Source organism: Artemia sp. Qi Xiang Cuo, chromosome 18 (genome assembly GCF_049724085.1).
Source record: "Artemia sp. Qi Xiang Cuo chromosome 18, ASM4972408v1, whole genome shotgun sequence".
NCBI lineage: Eukaryota > Metazoa > Arthropoda > Branchiopoda > Anostraca > Artemiidae > Artemia > Artemia sp. Qi Xiang Cuo.
In genome coordinates, this window is record NC_142811.1 from 25,129,448 (window position 1) to 25,145,910 (window position 16,463).

The 16,463-nt window shown below is 36.5% G+C and overlaps 1 protein-coding gene across 4 annotated transcripts in view; it reads right to left on the reverse strand.

Moving 5' to 3' along the window:
• The window catches only part of HSPBAP1 (HSPB1 associated protein 1), a 95,152-nt gene extending 78,966 nt beyond the window's left edge, over nt 1–16,186 (reverse strand). For 3 of the 4 annotated variants that reach the window (XM_089103788.1, XM_089103786.1, XM_089103784.1), the window contains exon 1: nt 16,050–16,168. The gene's annotated coding sequence lies outside the window, so the exon portion shown is untranslated. Of the gene's footprint in view, nt 1–16,049 lie in introns of all 4 variants that reach the window. The other variant, XM_089103785.1, reaches the window with a different exon arrangement.
• Between the last annotated feature and the right edge of the window lie 277 nt (nt 16,187–16,463).

Below are 16,463 nucleotides of genomic sequence, written 5' to 3' on the forward strand. Positions count from 1 at the left end.
ACTCCTCCTCCATCCCAATCTATTCAAAGCCTCCCTTTTTACACCCGCCCATGAAGTTCCCATTTCCTTGAAATCGGTATTTATGACGTCCTCTCACCCCAGACGAGGACGACCTGCCTTCCGTTTAGCCCCAGATGGCTGGCCGAAAAGAACAATCTTCGGCAATCTGTCATCCTTCATCCGAACAACATGCCCTAACCACCTCAACCTTTCTTTCATTATAGACCTAGAAAGCGGTATTGAACCACATTTTTCGTATAGCCTATTATACTTGAGGAGTGGCGCCCCTCGAGGAAATTATAGCCTAGTAAACGACACAGCATTCGTACGGGATTCTGACTAATGGACAATTCTTCTGGGCTTGGTATGTTTTGATGGGCGTCTTTGGGCTGAAAAACCTCTTCCTAGCTAATTTATCTATTACGGGTTGCCTCCACGTAGTAGCATAATATTTGTAGGCATGAATATATAATGAGTCGGAGATAATAGGCTTGAGATTGTCTGTGCAGGATTTCGACTCTTGTTGATAGAAGAGCATCGCCAAGCGCTGAAAACCATGTTGTGACCAAAATGGGCCCAGGATTGCACAAAGCCTCCATTCATGGAGGTCCCAGGGACTTCTTGCTGTCCGGTTCTAAGCCGGCTTAAGCACTTCGGTGTAGACTTGAGAAGATATGTGATCCCCGTCCTGCACTGGTATCCGGGATCCTTGCTTTTCCTGAGGCGAAAAAAATTTCAATGATTTAAAGAACATGAAAATTGGAACTTGGAATGTTACGACATTAAAAAATGACTATCGTATCGACATTTTGACTGACGAATTCAGACGATTCGAACTAGATCTATTAGGAGTTTCAGAAACTCATATCCCAGGGGTAGGAAGCATGAAAATAGGTGATATAGAATTTGTTTACTCAGGCAGGAAGGGTGGGTTACATAGACAGGGAGTAGGGCTCATGATGAATAAGGAAGCTGCTAAGTCTTGTTCAGGCTAGGAAGGTATTAATAATAGAATACTAATTGCTCATTTTATGACTAGTAAGTTCAAGGTATCAGTTATAGTAGTATACGCCCCTGTAGAACCGACTGATGGAGATACTAGTGACTCAGATGAATTCTACTTACAGTTACAGGAGCAAATAGACAAGGTCCCACGTAGAAATATGATGTTATTGCTGGGAGATTTTAACGCCCAGGTTGGTAGAAATAAGGATAGATGGTATCCCAGCTTAGGTAAATTTGGTGTAGGAAAAGAAAACAGTAATGGATACAGACTTTTGCAATTTTGTAGGTATAACAATCTAGTTATAACCAATACGGTGTTTGGTCATAAAATGGCTCATAAGCTAACATGGTATTCACGTGATGGTAAGACAACAAACCTTATTGATTATGTTATAGTAAATCGAAGACTGGCAGGATCAATACAAGATACTAGGGTATATAGGAGTGCTGTTATTTATGTTAAAAGTCAAGATCACCATCTAGTAGTGTCAAGGGTTAATTTAAAGCTGAAATATCGGAAGGGTAATTACCTCCCGGGAAGTTATGATGTTAGTAGACTCCAGGATGAGAATTTGAGAGAAACTTTCCAGGAACAGTTGAAAACTAAACTTAAGAGTTTAAAATTTGATAATGTGGACGATGGTTGGAATAATTTTGGAAAAATAATTTGTGAAGTTGCGGACGGTGTCGTAGGGACGAAAGCGCGACCTGCAGCTAAGACTATTCGTGACAAAGCTTTATGTTTAATAGAAAGGAGAAAGGACTTGTACAAGAATTATCTGAGTGATAGATCACATGAAAACAAAAGAAATGTAAAGAAAGTGGAGAAAGCATTGAAATATGAACTAAGGAGGTGTGAAGTGGAGGCCATGGATAAAATTGCCGAGGATTTAGAAGATGCAGCTAGACGGCATAATAGTAAAATATTGTACTGGCACGTTAACAAATTGAGAGGTAGTAGTCAATCCGGACTTGTCCCAGTTAAAGATAGGAATGGGGTGGCAATTAGCGATAAGACAAAAGCTAAAGCAAGATGGGCAGAACATTTTGAGAATTTGCTTAACCGAGATAGAGTTGCAGGAAAAAATATAGAGGAAAATGAAAAAGTTTGTGATACCTTGGATGTGAAGGAAGATTTGTTTTGTGAGGAGGAATTAGAAACAGTACTAAAAGGATTAAAGAATAATAAGGCTCCAGGTGCTGATAGGGTAGTAAATGAGTTTCTTAAATATGGTGGCTCTGAGGTTAGAAATAAGTTATTGGAGATTATGAATATGATTTTTGAAAAAGGGGAAGTACCTAATGATTTTAGGAAAACCTTAATTAAGCCACTTTATAAGAAAGGTGATAAAAGTGAGTGTGGTAATTATCGAGGCATTAGTCTGGTCTCTGTAGGTAGCAAATTGCTTAGTAATATGATACTTTTTAGACTGAGAGATGCCGTAGACAAAGTTTTAAGAGAAGAGCAGTGCGGTTTTAGAAAAGGTAGAGGATGTGTTGACCAAATTTTCACTCTTAGGTTAATAATTGAGAATTGCCTAAGTTTTTAAACACCTTTGGTCCTCAGTTTTATAGATTATGAGCAAGCGTTCGATTCTGTTGATAGAGGAGCTTTAGTAAAGGTTTTATCCTTGTATGGTATACCAGACAAATACATTAAAGTGATTAGTGCTATGTACGAGAATAACACTGCTGCGGTTAAGGTAGGAAATGAGGTTAGCAGCTGGTTTTGTATTAAATCAGGAGTTAAGCAGGATTGTGTTCTATCCCCCTTTATATGGATTATTTTGATGGACTTTGTTTTAAGGAGCACAGGAAAGGCAATGGGAGACCACGGAATCAAATGGGGAGGAAAAAGTCTTCTGGACTTGGATTATGCTGATGATTTAAGCATCCTAGATGAAAGTGTGAGCAAAATGAATGAAGTTTTAGAGGTTTTGCGAGTTCAGGGTGCTAGTATTGGTTTGAAAATTAATGTTAGGAAGACCAAGTCACTAAGGCTAGGAATAAGTGAAGATGAAAAGGTGACGTTGGGTAATGAAAAGATTGATCAGGTGGGCAGTTTCACTTACCTTGGTAGTATTATTAGTAAAGATGGTGGGAGCAGTGAAGATGTTAAAAATAGAATAGCCAAGGCTCAGGGTGTTTTTTCACAGTTAAAAAAAGTCTGGAAGAATAGGAAGATAAGTCTGCAAACCAAGATATTGAAAGCTATGGTAATGAGAAAAGTCACGTTTGGTCGTAAAAATTTGTGCTTTGATAGTATAAGGAGGATTTGTTAAATGTTTTATATAGGAACTGTCTAAGGATAGTCATGGGTACCCATTTGACTTGCTGTATATCAAACAATAAGCTTCATCTTACTTACTAGGGCTACAAAGACAGAAAGGTTAAGATGGCTAAGTAATGTTTTATAGATGAAAAAGATTGCCAAAGATTATAATTTCAGCCCATCGATATGGGGCCAAATGAAAAGTAGGTTGTCCCTGAATGGGAGGCGGAGAGGTCATAAGGAATGATTAACATAAAATTGGAATCTTATGGAAGGAGGTAGAGCGAAGCTTTGAGTAGATTAAATAAAAAACCCAGTTTTTTAAACTGAAAGTAAGGAGCGAAATTAAAACTTAAAACGAACAGTAATTAATCCGTATATGAAAGGGGCTGTCCCCTCCTCAACGCCTCGCTCTTTACGCTAAATTTTTTTATTGTTTTAAAAAACAAATTTGTTATACAGAGTAAAAATTTATCGTAAAGAGCGAGGCGTTGATGAGGGGACAGCCCCGTTCATAAACGGAATAATTTCTGTTAGTTTTAATTTTTAATATTGCTCCTTACTGTCAATTTAAAAAACTTGTTTTTTTTTTATTTAATTTCTGATCGTTTTTTAGTTAATGCAGCTTTTATTTTGGTTCACCGTCATTGAATAAGTAAACAAAATTTGCATTAAAATTTTACTTTTCTTTTGCTAAATGGATATCTCTAAATTTGGTTATGACGTATTTACAAATTAAAATACGTAACTAACTTCTATACTCGTATATGTTTCTTCTGGCAAAAAATACAAAGTTGCAGATTTTTGCAGATATGAGCTTGAAACCTATGTAATAGGGTTTTCTGATAAGCTGAATCTGACGGTGTGATTTTCATTAAAATTCTTTCACTCGTAGGGGGGTTTTCTCCCCTCTTTCAAAAATCGGGTAAATTTTATCAGGCTCGTAGCTTTTGATGAGTAGTACGAAACTTAATAAAATTTATATATCTAGAATCAGAATTATAAACAAATTCTTTTGATACATTTATTGAAATAAAAATTTCGCTTTGAAAAGTTTTAAGTGCTATACAGCGGAATCGCTTGTTTTTTTTATTGTTTTTTTTATTGTGCATATGCTATTGCGTATGTAATTAGGTTCTCCCCTTTGACACTGCCACGCTCTTTAAGGTCAAATTAAAAAAAAAAATTTAATAAAAAACACCTGAAAAAAAAATACCGGTTAATTATAAAAGATAGCTCTTTTGAAAGCACTAAAAAAAACTGTAGCGTAAAGAGCGAGGTATTGACTTGGGGGAGAACCCCCTCACATACGTTATAATTTCTGTTCGTTTTAAGTTCTAATGTTCCTTCTTACTTTCAGTTGAAAAAACTTTTTTTTTTATTTAATTTCTGATCGTTTTTTAAATAATGCTTGGAAATCCGGTGCCCTCTTCATAGAAATGTCCCTTACCCCAAAAAAACATCCTCCACGGAAAGATTCTCCAGAGTAACCCCCTCCTCTAGCCCCCCCCCCCCTCTCCAGAAAAAAAATCCTTCCTGAAAATGTCTGTATACTTCCCAATAACCAATAAATAATGCTGGCAAGTCCGGCGCCCCCTTCATGGCAATTTCGCTTCCCCCAAGAAAACTTCCTTCATGGACAGATCCTCCAACATAATCCCCGACCCCCCCCCCCCACTACCAGAAAAAAAAACTAATGAAAACTTCTGTATACTTCCCAATAACCAATACTATATGTTAACATTGGGTAAAGTTCATAACTTTTAGCCCTCCCCCTGGGGACTTCGGGGGATTAAGTCATCCTAAAAGACATATTCATCATATTTTCGACCATGCTGAACAAAATGGCTATCTCAAAATTTTGATCGGGTGACTTTGGGCAAAAAATAAGCGTGGGAGGGGGCCTAGTTGCCCTCCATTTTTTTGGTCACTTAAAAAGAGCACTAGAACTTTTAATTTCCGTTCCAATGAGCCCTCCCACGATATTCTAGAACCACTGGGTCAATATGATCACCCCTGTGAAAAAAAAAAAAATAAAAAAAAATAAACACGCATCTGTGATCTTTCTTCTGACAAAAATACAAAATTCCACATTTTTGCAGATAGGAGCTTGAAACCTATACAGTAGGGTTCTCTGATACTCTGAATCTAATGGTGTGATTTTCATTAAGGTTCTATAGCTTTTAGGGGGTTTTCCCCCTTTTTTTGAAAATCGGGCAAATTTTCTCAGGCTCGTAACTTTTGATGGTAGCACTAAACTTGATGAAAGTTATAGATTTGAAATCAGCATTAAAATGTGATTTTTTTATGTATCTATTGGTATCAAAAACCCGTTTTCTAGAGTTTCGGTTACCATTGAGCTGGGTCGCTCCTTACTTAAAGTTCGTTACCACAAACTGTTTGATTGGGTGGAAGATGAGTGTGTGCAGCTGTGTAGGCCTTTAGGGAGTTGCTATTAATAGTTATAATAGCAGTACCACACAATTCCCCAATCAACACTATTTCCAAATATAATGGTTAATAGCATGATAATTGCCCACCTTATTATAAGGCCATGTATTTACAGGGTATATACAAAATGGCAACAAAACATTGCAACAACAAAATACATGCTCTGTAATATACAGAAACTTTCTATGGTAACATACCTAGTATTTACCCAATTAAGCTCTAATGTAGCAATTAAATCACTTTCAAATCTCTATTATACCCCCTACAAAGTGGATTGTTCTACCATTGTATTTGTCTAAGTTTTTTTAATAAGTAGGCCATGTGACTAGCTTGAGTATTTTAACCGTGTGCAATACTGACAATTTTAAAAGTATTGATAGTCAACAGTAGAGCCTAATTGCACAAACATTTTCAGTTTGAGCCTAAACTTGGAAAATGCCTCTCAATATTGGACATGGGATCTTAAAGTTAGAACAGAGTATCTAAATCATAGATAGACTCTACCATAGACATATTCAATCCAAGGCAAGTGTTGCAGAGAAGAATACTTTTATTTAAATAAGCTAGGATATAATGTTAATTTTTGTTAAAGTTTAAATGTTAAGAAACAAAGTTTTCCTATATTGTAGTCAACCAATCCTAACAAGCCCAGTAATTTCCTTCTATTTTCATCCATGATTTTATCATTTAAATACAAAAAAAATTCGATTTTCTCATTACTTTATGATAATGTGAGGCTTTAGACAGGATTAAGAACTATATTTAAATAGCCTAGGATATAATAACTTTTGTATGGGTTTAAATGTTAAGAAACAAAGTTTTCTTATATCGTAGTCAGCGAATCCTAACTAGCCCAATCCCAACTATTTACAAATTTCTACATCATATCCAGGATTAGGAACCTATTGTCTATGTTTATGAAAGCTATGTCTTAATCAATATATTTGTTAAAGATTAGGCAGTAAATTTATACTTTTTTATATAATGTAGCTGGGAAGAAAATGTATAGATCATTTGATGCCCTTATTATGCTCTTTCCAAACATAATAATTGTCCAGAGGCAAATTCTCTTTTGAGATCTTAATTACCTTAAATTACCTTAAATCGCATCTTCTAGTGACTAAGGCTGAAGAACCTGTAGATGCTGCCAGGTAACGTTGACTTGATAATCTTCATGTCACCGTGGGATTATCACTATTTACATATATACAGGACAACAGTTCATAGCACAATTCATAACAACAGGACAATTAACAGAATTTTCATATTTACAGGACAGTTTGGTTTTGTTGTTGGGTTCACTATATGTATTGGTGGCTGGGCATACTTTGGGGTTAAAGGGGGCGGGTGGCATCTAATAGATCCTACGCCATGATGCTGGTTTGTCCCACTGCGTCTTCAATGACTTGCCACTCCAATCACGGTCAACGCCAGCCTTGAAGCTATCAACTGATCTGGCCAACACTGTAGATTTGCTAAGTGAAATCCACAATGGGACAACGCGATTGGTGAAGAAGTTGAACTTCTCGTGCTTTCTGCTAAATTTCTGACGCTGTTTTATGGGAATTCCTTGTATTCTGGTATATTCATTATGATCAAAAATGGGCTTGATGGTGTCACTGGTCATCATCTTAAATGCAAGGATGACATCTCCTCACTCTCTATGGTACGTTAGGATAGGCAGGTCAGGCTTTTCTAGCTGTTGCTCGTAGGAGATTTGTTCTTTCGCAAAAGGGAGCTTGGTTGCTCTACGCTGGACCTTCTCAAGAATCTCCATGTCACACTTAAAGCGGGGGTTGGCAACCGACATACCAAACTCAAGATGGGGACGAATAATGGCTGTGTAAAGCTTCTTGATAACTCTTGGTTGGCGACTTGTTACTGAACGCTTGATCAAACCAAGGACCTTGTTTGCCTTAGCTGCTTGATTCTGACAGTAACTATGGAATTTAAGCTTATCGTCAATGAATACCCCAAGATCACACTCTTCCTCGGCACTCTGAATGGGCGTATTGTGACCTGCAGAGTCAATCATGTGATAACTATGGCAGGGATTGTTTAGACCAAGATGAAGGACTTTGCATTTGTGTGAGTTGAACTTAAGCATCCAGTCTGTTGCCCACAGACAGAGGTTGTTGAGATATTCTTGCAGAGAAGAGAAATTTTCTATAGAGGCTGCTGGACCAAATAGTTTGGAATTATCTGCATACAATTCTACGCCATTCTTGACCACCTCAGGGGCATCATTTATGTAAAGGTTAAACAGTGTTGGGCCTAGTTTGGTCCCTTGGGGGACACCACTCTTAACGTGAACTGGTTTGGAATAGATGAGGTCACCTCTTTCATCATATACAGCAACAATCTGGGTTCTGCTGGATAAGAAGCTTTGAATCCACTGGGCAACATCATTATCTATCTGATATACCAACAGCTTGATAATCAGGTAGCAGTGAGACATTTAGCTTGATCCAGTAGAAATAAGTTGACTGGGATACCCTGTTCCAGCATATCAGTTACAGATTCTTCAGCTAGTATAAGATTTGTTTTGGTAGACATGCTTTTCCTGAAGCCTTGCTGACCACCAAAAAGAAAGCCATTCTTGGTCATATGCACTATAATTGCATCATTGACTATCCCTTCAATAAGTTTGGCCACAACTGAGGTTAGGCTAATAGGTCAATAGTTCTCAGGCTGGGTTCTAGATCCTTTCTTGAATATTGGAGTAATTATGGCTGTCTGCCAAATGCAGGTAGGCTACTAGTCTGAAGAGACAGCTTGAATAGAAAACAGAGCAGCTCTGCTAATATATCTGCAAGTTCTTTAAGGAGCCTGGGATGTATACTATCTGGACCTTTAGCTTTTTGAGGTCTAGTTTACTCAGCCTTTTCTTAATCTCATCCACTGTGATGTAAATTTTTGGCATAGGGTGCTCAACCATCCTGGGGCAGGGGACAGTGGCTTGTCAGTGGGGTCCACTGAGAAATTGGATGCAAATTTTCAATGTCCTCTGGATCTTCCAGCTTTTTCCCTTCAGGGTTGAGCAGGAATGGCATAGTTTGTCTACTCTTATCTTTAGCAGATATGTATCTCCAGAACCTCTTTTGGTTGTCTTAGATGTTAAATGTGTTCTACAGATAAGCCTTATGTTACTGAGTCTTTTAAAAAACTTATAAGAAAAAAAATCACTTTTTTCAAAGCAGGTTGTATTACTGAGGCTAATAGTCTAAGGAAGTTCCTAAGAAAATTAAGAAAAGCAGGTTCTAATTATTATAATAATAAAGTCAAAGATCTTTATTCTAACAAGCCCAAGCAATGGTACAGAAAAATTAAAGAAATATGCGGGAAATGTCCTTCCAAAATTGATTTTCATCTCCCTGAACCCCCTAATAAGACTGCCAACGATTTGAACTAGTACCTTGCTTCCATCGTGCAAAGTCTCCCCCCTTTCACTGGCTCAAGTCCAACTATTCCTCCCAATACCTCCTTCCCCCTTATTTCTCCCTCTGATGTTATAAATAAAATTCTAAAGCTTAGAAAATCAAGTACTTGTCCCTTGGACATCCCAGTTGACTTAACTAAAGCCTTTTCAGACACAATTGCTGAGCCTTTATCAAAGATTTTCAACCACATCACAAAATTTGGTAAATTCCCAAGTTGCTGGAAACAAGGTTTTATAACACCTATCCCTAAAAAATGCACCAGTCTGACTTTCGCCAACATTCGCCCCATTACACTAACTTCTGTTTTTTCCAAACTTTATGAAGGTTTCCTCTGTGACTAGCTTAAGGATAAAATTTGTCTGCGCATTGACACCCGGCAGTTTGGTAACTTAAAGAAAACTTCCACAACCCATTACCTTGTGCACTTAATGCATACCATCGTAAGTAACCTTGATAAACCAAATGTCTGGCTGAACCTTGTCTTAGTTGATTTCGAAAAAGCTTTTGACCTGGTTGACCACACCACCCTAATTCGTTCACTACTGGTTAACTTTAAACTTGATCCTCTATTAGTAAATATTGTTATATCGTTTCTTTCAAATAGATCTCAAGTTGTTAAATACAAAAATATTTTCTCTAACCCCCTCCCTATATATTGTGAAATTCCTCAAGGAACCTTATTGGGACCACTTTTATTTCTAGTCATGATTAACGATATTGGTAAGGACTTCCCCAAAAGGTGGAAATACGTGGATGACTTGTCGATCCTTGAAGTAAGTCACAGGAATATTAAAAGTGACCCCCTTGAAATTCTAACTCACATTTTGGATGAAGCCAAGAACCTAAATATGAAAGTAAATTCCACTAAATCAATTATAATGACGATAAATTTCTTGAAATCTACTTCCGCCTTCCTTGACCCTATCCCCCCAGATATTTCTGTGTCTTCCTTTAAATTACTTGGGGTTACAATTTCCTCTAATTTAAAGTGGGATATCCACGTGAAAGATATTTTCCGTAGAGCTAATGCGTCCATGTCTCTCCTTAAGTTCTTGAATAAATTTAACGTCCCCTCATCCCATTCTTTAAGGATCTATACTTCCTTTGTCCACCCGCATCTTGAATATGCTTGTCCAGTTTGTCATCCTGGCATCTCCCGTAATGAATCAAATAAAATTGAATCTATTCAAAAAAGAGCCCTAAGAATAATTTTTAAAGAAGCTATGGTAGCATATTCACTCCTAAAAAAGGCCAACCTGGAAACTCTTGAGCACAGGAGAGGAATGCTGTGTCTCCGTTTTGCAAAAAAAAATGCAATAATAAACCCTTGCATGGAAAACATTTTCCCCAAAAGACACTCCCCATCCAGACACTGGATGCCATGTACTGTTTCTGGACCCGTTCCTATCTTATCCCCTGTCCGTTGCTTAACCTCCGGGTAGTAATAAACCTTTGTCCCCTTCATTACTGATCAAATAAACCACTAGTTTTTTTTTTTTTTTTTGTACTGGTGATACCCATGCTTTCTGTTCCCTCCCCTTTTTATAGTCTCTTTTAAACCTTTTTTAACACTATTTTTGTCTCAATTTTTTTTGGTTTTGTTTTAGTTTGTGCCTTTTTAACTTTCTAACATTTGACACTTTTTGTTTTTTAGACTAATGAATGACTTTGTCTTTCTGATATTGTTGTTTTTTGGCATTGTTTAGCCAGTTTTTTAGTTGTTGTGCTATTTCTATGTTTTCTTTTATTATATGACCCCAAAATGCGAATTCGGCCCTTCAGGGCTTGTGATAGTCATTTTTTGAAATAAATATCTATCTATCTATCTAATGCCAAGTTATCTTCATAGTCATCTATGAAATGTCTAGTCAGTTGCCTCAGTTTATTCCTTGCTCCAGCAAAGTGATCCCAATGATGTGTGCATTTGTATTTCTTATATTTTGAGAAAGCTTTCTTCTTATGGTTCATAGATCTTTTAATAGGCCGGCTCAAGTGTGGCAGTGTTTTTGGTGCCTTCACAAATGAAAATGACTTACATGTCCTCTCAGATTGTAGCAAATTATTCATAAAATTTCGCCAAGCAGGCTTAATATCTTCCTTGACAATCACTAGGTTCCATTTTACTGTCTGTATTATCCCCCTGGTTTTACTGTAGCCAGTGCAAGTTCGTTTAGTGCAATTATTTTACCATTGACTAAGCAGCAAGTCATGGCATATACAGACGTGGTTGCTGGCACCAATCGGGGGGGGGGAGGAACTCAGTGTTCACTAGCAATCCTGGATTGTTAGTGATTGTCAAATCTAGAAGGGATGGTGTTTGGTTATTTTCATACCGGGTCAGTTGGTCTATTACCTGATATAAGCTATTGCTACCCAAATATTCAGCAAATGGGTTATTAACATTGGAGCTTTGTTCATAAGACAATCCCTCAACCCATTTGGCATCTGGCAGATTCAGCTCTCCAAGAAGAATTAAGTCCTGATTATCATTATTGGATGCTTGTTCAGCCAACTGAATTAGAGCTTGGTAAGATGCATGGGCATCTGGATACCTCGGGCTTCTATATATACAACCTATCAGTAATGGTTTTCCGTCATTAATAATACTGACAAAAACACTCTCAAGCCAAGGGGAATAATCATGATTGAAAGATAAATCTCTAACCTGTAATCCTTCCTTTGTGTAGATGGCGGTGCCTCTCCTGGAATTAGTAGACAAATTTGAGAACAGGTAATATCCAGGTTTCCTGATATGGTTTTCTGTCAGTGGATTGCTTGAGTTCTTGGGGGTCAGTTCACAAATGCACAATATATCATAATCTTCAGTGGGGGCTACCAATTTCAGTTCTGGAAGCTTGTTTGTCACTGTACTAACGTTCTTGTAAAACAATTTCAACACTTCCTTTCCAGTGACTGGATTGTTATTGTGTATTGCATTTGGTAAACTTTTATAACTTGTGTTTGTTGAGCTACAGCTTGAGCAACAATAAAAAGTATCACTAATGTCATCATCAATGCTAATACTACTAGAAAACAAACTATTTACAGTTTGGGTTATTTCAGTGGATAATGGAGTCAATGCTCCATTACTCGCCCATTTTTTGAAGCCTGATCAGATTCTGATTCATTAATGAGGCCCCAAAAGGTAACTTATTACCTTGTCTATTATTTTTATACTATGGTGTAAAGTTAAATATTGATTAGTTAAAATCTAATTAGATATAAAAATTAGCTTTTAGATGAACCCTTAAACATCTTGCTATGATGTTTCAGCGACCTACTAGCAACAAAAAAAAGCAGAACAAAAAAAAATGAGGACACATCAGTACTACCCCTGTAAAAATATGATTTCCCTTGCTGTTCAGGGTGGAGGGTGTAAATTTTTTGTTTAGAATTTTCAATAATTATGTACTTCTTGTTTTGCTGTTTTCAAGGGGTTCTGGGCTCTTTTAGAAATTCCTGCAAACTTGTTTTAAAATGACATTTCACTATTAAGAATAACTGAAATAATAATTGCTATTCCTGAATCACTAACAAATGGCAATTTTTTCTCATCGGACAGTTTTCATTAGAAATGTATTTTTAAACTTGTGGTTACTATGTATTGTCTTAAGCCCTTTTAAGGGCTCAAAAAAGAATTTACACTGAAAGTGATTGTTGTGTTTAAAAGAGCATGAAAAAGACATTAAGTGATGTATTAACTTTTATTCCTAGATCAATTATGTGAAAAAAATGTAAATTCACCAATTAGGCACCATGAAAGCATTAGGACTAATACCCTGTTAGTCAGAGTTTCATGTTTTCTTCTAGTTTCATCTATGATTTTATCATTAAATAATACATTTATTTATTTTTTCATCATTTCATCATGATGTAATGCTTTAGACTAGATTAAGAAAACAAATGCTCACTAAAAAAAAATCAAATTCATTTATTGAAGCAATGAAAAAAAATGGTAAAATATAATATTTAGGGTTATATCTCACCCTATTAGGGTGGATGAGGCTATTCTCATGGTAGCCTGACAACTATTATATTTGAATATAGAGTTGACTGTGAAATTAAGTAGTACTGCTCTTTTGTTACTACAGGCTAATATTTCCTCAGATGAGTCCATATAACAGGCTTTTATCAACATTTTAAATGACCTTCTCCTCCTCAGAAAGTTTTATTCACCAAGCCTCACTAAACTACTTGGTAAATATGGGAGAATTTAAACTACTGAGCTAACTAAAAAAAAAAAAATAGACATACCTTTAGAGTCAGAATTGCATCCTGAATCCAATATGAATAGCAGATCAAGGGGGACCCCCAGCCCCCCAAGATTTTTCCTGGCACCCTCATTCCTTTTTTTTCTGTTTCACTCTTTTTTTAAATAAATTTGTCAATTTGGTCAATTATAGGCATCCTTGTTACATTGGCCTCCCCTCCCCCAAGGTTTTGCTTATTAGCACCCTGGGTCACATTGGACTTCCCTCCCAAGATTTTGCTCTGAATCTGCCCCTGCCAAATATAACATCCATTTGCATTAAAAATAAAATCTACCCCTACCCTTCTTACGTGCAAATATATAGGCTAGGTTATACATACAACTCATGGTATATATCTATGCATTAGGGGCATGGAGGTTAAGTTCATTTTTGACTCACATGAATGTTGTATTTGTTTTTAAGATGCAATTCTAGCTCTAAAGGTATGTCTATTTCTGGGCTAGTTCTGTAATCTGAACTCCATATTTACCATATTTACAACTACTTAACAAGATAGTAAAATGCTTCTCATCTACAGCTGTAAATTTAGTTAAAAGAGCAATCTTGCTGCACCATTAGGGTAAGACCCTCAGTACTTGGCCAGTGCTTAATCTTGGCCAGGGATTCTGATTCAAAAGTATCTATCCTATACATAGACAGCAGGTTCCTAATCTTGGACAGTGTTTGTATAAAACTAGACATTTGTGGATGGTTGTAACTAGATCAGTTGAGATTGGCTGGCTACTTTCTTGGAAAAAATATGGCTTTATAACATTTGAATTTAAACAAAAGTTACCTCTACATAATAGCCTACTTAAACCCAATTATCCTGTTTCACAACAATTGTATTAAATTAAATCTATCCAAAACTGTCTGTATATGTGATTAGGACATGATGTTCTAACTTTAAGAACCTGTGTCAAAGATTAGACAGCATTTTCTAAGATTAGGCTCAAGCTTTAAATTTGTGGCCAAGATTAGGCTCCACTGTTGACTATCAGTATATTTGAAAATGTGAGTGTTGTATATAGCTAAAATATTCAAGCTAAGCACATACTTGTTAAGAAGATTTTGACACATCCAATAGTGAAGCAATCCACCTCCTAGGTGGTATGATAGAGATTTTGGTAAAATTCTACTTAGCCACTTTTGTCTATCTTGGAAAAGTTTTAGGTTAGGAAAATGAAACTTTCAGGGATGGGTCTACAGGTCAAAGTATGTCCTGGGAAGGTATTTTGAAGTACCCACTTCCACTTCTTCTCTCTCTAGAGGGACCTGACCTTTGATGACCTTCACAAATCTGTGTGTTGTAAATGTGAAACCTTGCAAAATAGATCTTCTGCTTAAATGAAGTACAACAAAATTGTTTTAAGCTTCACAACTTTGCTCAATCTCAATTTGTAAGATTTTAAAGATATACAAATACATTTCCTAAATTTTGAAAAAAAAAACATTGATATGGCCTAAAAATCAACTCAAATATCAGGAATTGCATTTTCAGAACTAAAGCCAGAGAAAAAGAAACTGATAACTGAAATTAAGGTAAAATGTTGTTTTGTCAAAATTTCAATAGGCTAGGTCAACCTGTCATGTAGTCAAATTTCAGGACCCTCTATAGGGAGAAAGAGGGTAGGTATGTACTTCAAAACACCTTCCCAGGACACACTTTGGTAAATTTTTCATTATTCAAATTATTGACTTACAAATAGAGTAAACATACCACTTGATGCCTTTTTTCATCCTCTTGCAAATATAATAATCATTTTTGTGGAAAATGAATTTTACCCCTACCCCTATACAGGGGCAAATCTCCAGCAATTTTATTGGGGGGGGGGGCAAGAGGGGTCTATATCTGGATAGTCAAAGGGCATGGGATGTATAATATTTTCCTCCACATTATTGGGGGGGCAACTTCCCCCCTTGCCACCCCCAAAGGATACCCCTGCCCCTATATATACCAATTCAGGGTATATATTTGCACATTAGAGGGGTGGGGGTAAATTTTATTTCTGATGTACATGAGAGGTAAGTTTAAACTTTCCTCCCACTCCCCCACCCCCTAATGTCCAATAACCTGAATTGTTATATATAGGGGTGGGGGTAAAATTCATTTACCAACCAAAATGATTATTAGCCTATATTTGGAAAGAGCATAAAAAAGGGCATCAAGTGGTATGTTTACTTTATTCATAAGTCAATAATACCAACAACAACAACAAATTTGCCCATATTTTAGCCTTTGGACCCATCCTTGAAAGTTTCATTTTCCTAACCTAACCCCTTTCCAAGATAGCCAAAAGTAGCTAAAGTAGAATTTTACCAAAGATTTTATAATGAGTTAACTGTTAAAGAGTGTATTAGCTGGCCAACTACTGGATATCTTACTGTAACTTTAGCCTAGCCTATAGGCCTTAGCCTAAATAGAGAAGGGGTAGAGATAGGTCCTATAAGGTTGAAAATACATCCCCATACCCTTATTTGACTGTAGATTCAATAACGAAAATGGCATTCCTTTAGCATGCAATCCTTATAAGTTCAAGGAAAGTTATTGCCCTAAATTGATTCTTGAATGTTTCATCTAGGCCTAACTTTCTCAACAAATTTCCTAGTTAGAGAAAATACCCAGCTTACACTGCAATTTATCCCATTGATGTTGGAAAGTTTCGCCCAATTTTCTCAACAAATTTCCCTGTTAGAAAAAATACCTAGGTTAAACTTAAATTATATCTAATCTAGCTGTGACTAACGAGCATGCTATAAACTGTTTTGAAATTATATAAAGTGAATGTGCCATTAACATGCTTTTTTTTGCTTCTAAAGCCGCGTTTCTATTGACACTGTATGGCGTTTTTTTTTTTTTTAGATTTTTCGTTTCTACTTCTGGATTACTATTACATTCCTTCCTACGTCTCCACAAAACTTCAAATAAAAACGAGCCAAGGGCTCTGATGTAGCGCAGTTCTGCTTAGCTTTTAATTTTCTACTTAATAAAAGTGCCATGGTTTTAGGCTTGACTGATCTTGTTTTGTGATCAAGTTTTTTTTT